The sequence below is a fragment of the Suricata suricatta genome, chromosome 8 (assembly GCF_006229205.1).
Source record: "Suricata suricatta isolate VVHF042 chromosome 8, meerkat_22Aug2017_6uvM2_HiC, whole genome shotgun sequence".
Taxonomy (NCBI): Eukaryota; Metazoa; Chordata; class Mammalia; order Carnivora; family Herpestidae; genus Suricata; species Suricata suricatta.
The window spans coordinates 79,468,546-79,472,044 of NC_043707.1; positions in this window are offsets into that span (position 1 = coordinate 79,468,546).

Below are 3,499 nucleotides of genomic sequence, written 5' to 3' on the forward strand. Positions count from 1 at the left end.
ACCTGATGAGTGGATCAAGAAGATGTGGTATATATACACAATGGAGTACTATATGGCAATGAGAAAGAATGAAATATGGCCATTTGTAGGAAAGTGGATGGACCTCGAGGTTGTCATGCTAAGTGAAATAAGTCAGGCAGAGAAGGACAGATACCATATGTTCGCACTCATAGGTCTAACAGGAAATTTTCAGAATGATCTAGCTTCAAGAAAAGCAAGCAGTGAGTAGTGCTTAAGAAAAATTGATTCAGTATCTAATGGATAGTTGATATCTGTCACAACACAGCATTTGATATACTGTTAAGTGAAACTGCAATACAATCTAAGTTTATTTTGGGAGTGTTCGTTGTATCATTGGGTTTAATGAAATGTTTAGAGGTGTAGTAGGCATGACTTTGAGTAGATAATGAAAGAAAATGCAAAATGCTTATTGATTCATGATGTGGTTTCATCTTAGCTTGGGCAAACCATGCAGTATTTAACACATAGTAGCAGAATATTTACTATTGAAGCATGACTCTAGATTTTGACTCAGGTTATGATCTCATGGCTTGTGAGATCAAACCCCACATTGGGCCTCTCGCTGACAGCAAGGAGCCTGCTTGGGATTCTCTCTTCGTCTTTCTCTGCCCCTTCCCACTCACACAATTATTGTGTGCATGCTCTCACTTTCTCTCAAAATAAATAAATAAACGTGGGAGGGAAGGGAGGGAGGCAGGAAGGAAGGAAAGAGAAAGACATTATTAGCACGATTTAATGGACAGTCTATCCTCAGCCCAAGCCCCGGATGTCTGGATAATAATCCAGGACCTCCATCACAGTGGGTACTGCATTTCCATTTCCTCTTCTCCCCCATCTCATGTTAGTTTGGACTTTGTAATTTTCAAATGCTAGAAACCCAACCAGAACAAATTTGAAGAAGGGAGTTTATTGGAGGGACATCAGAATATCTAGCATAATCTTGAAGGGGATCTGGACTGAGCCTCACCAGGGACTGGAATGGCACCTGGATTTTCTTCTCTTCAGTTCTTTATCCCTCCTGGAGACTGGCTTTCTCACATAACTGGTAACACCAAAGCCTTGTGTCTTGTGCTTCACCCCAAAAGATTGAAAAATTACTCTGTTCCTTTATTTCTAGTCCTAAAAAGTCTTGTGGAAGAACAGATTAACCTTGATGGTATCAAGGGTTCACTTGGCCAGAAGGCCAGTGTCATAAGGACCTGTGGTGGGTTACCCCTGTCTGTTAGGACCAGAGAAGGAGGAGATCACAGCAGCCACTTAATCATCCTGACTACTGCTTTCTACTAGTTTGCCATTCATGCATGATCCATGGGGCTCCAGCATCACCATGGATCTTCACTGAAATGTAGAATATCCGGGGTACCTGGGTGGTTCAGTCAGTTAAGGGTCCAACTCTTGATTTTGGCCCAGGTCATGGATCTCACAGTTCATGAGTTTGAGCCCTGTGTCGTGCTCTGAGATGACAGCCCAAAGTCTGCTTGGGATTCTCTCTCTCCGTTTCTCTCTGCCTGCCTCTTTCTCTCTCTCTCTCTCTCTCTCTCTCTCTCTCTCTCTCTCTCTCTCTCAAAAATAAATAAACATTAAAAAGACATGTAGAATGTCATTCAGGGCCCACCTCAGACCCACTGAACCCAAACCTGCATTTTAAGATCCCCAGGAAATTTGCATACACATGAAAGTGGGAGAAGCACTGATCTACTTTCTCTTCCTAAACACCCAACTGTATTCTACAAGGAGATTGTAAAAGGCAGCAAATACTCACTTGTAAAACAAACAGCCATGGCTGGCATATTTTATGCATTCGTTGAGTTTTCACCATTATCATTGACTTCTAGTCACACCTTTTAAGACTGTGCCACTCCTTTTTTTTTTTCTTCTGAGTCTTTTTCAAGATGTTTAATGGTTAAACAGGCATCTAATTAGCACCTACTATATGTAGTATCCTGCAAATGCTTTGATATCCCTTTCATCAAGATGTGGAGTCTAAATTCCTCTGCCCTAAATATGGCCTAGCCTTAGTGAGTTCATCCTAATAAATAGAAGGTGGCAGGAAAATACCGCATGACTTCCAAAGCTAGATCATAAAGGGTGATCTAGCATCTGCCTGACCCTTTTTCTCAAGACATTTGCTGTTGCAACCCAGCAAGGGAAGCCCAAGGCTTTGTCATCATCCCTTGAAGAAGCCCCAGCCACATGGAGAAGCCATTGTGTGTCTTCTGGCCAACGGCCCCAGTTGGGTCCCAACTAGCAGCCAACATCAAGGAACAGAGCCTGCAGATGTCTCCTGACTGCAACCACAGGAAAGACCCCCAGGTGAAAGCCTCTGAGTTGACCACCAGAACTGTGAGATGATAATTTGAGAAAAAATTATTTTATTCCATTGAGTTTAGTATGGTTCATTATACAAGGATTATTACTGAAACACTGTGTTAATGCATTACCCACTCTGGCAGATGCTTTGAGGGATACAAAGAAACAGGGTTCTTTTTAAAGAGTCACAAATTCATTCTTGAAAAACTCACATGAAGAGATGAAATGCCACATAGCAGAAAATGACAAGTGCCATTTAAAAGCTATAGAATAGGGGTTTTAGACAGAAACTTCTACTTTTAATTGCTATATAAATGTTATTGTGCTTACTTTAAGGGAAAGGGGAGAGAAGACTTCAAGATGGAAGTGAAATTTGACTAAGCAATCAGTAGATATCTCTATTTCTTTCCCACTCCATTTCCCACTACTGCTCTTTCAGAAATACATACACACACACACACACACACACACACACACACACACACACATATATATATACATATATTTATTTATTTATTTATTTATTTTTTAGAGAGACAGCACAAGCAGGGGAAGGGCAGAGAGACAGGGACACACAGAATCCAAAGCAAGCTCCAGGCCCTGAGCTGTCAGCATAGAACCCAATGCAGGGCTTGAACTCACGAACCATGAGATCATGACTTGAGCCAAAGTTGGAAGCTTAACTGACTGAGCCACCCAGGTTCCCCTCTTTCAATACTACAGATTGCCTTCAATCCTGCCTACTGACTCAGACTTTCTAGTCATTGGAATATTTGCCTTTGTAATCTGAAAGTGAAATTGGAGAAGGGTATCCAGTTTAACTTCAAATCTACCTCTGTTTTCCCCAATTCCATCATATACTCTCCCCTTTGGTCTTGGAGATTGAGTCATTGACTCCATCCCTTCTGGGATATTGCTTAGTAATGAACTCCCCTCTCCTTATCCTGTGATCTTCCTTTGCGTGGGTGTAATTTCCCTTATGCTTTATAAGATATTCAACCTTTCTCATCTTAAAAACTCAAAATCCTCTATTCCCTTTTATTTTTTAATGATTATTTATTTTTGAGAGAGACAGAGTATGATCTGGGGAAGGGGCAGAGAGAAGGAGACATAGAATCTGAAGCAGGCTCCGGGCTCTGAGCTGTCAGCAGGGTCCGATGCGGGGCTT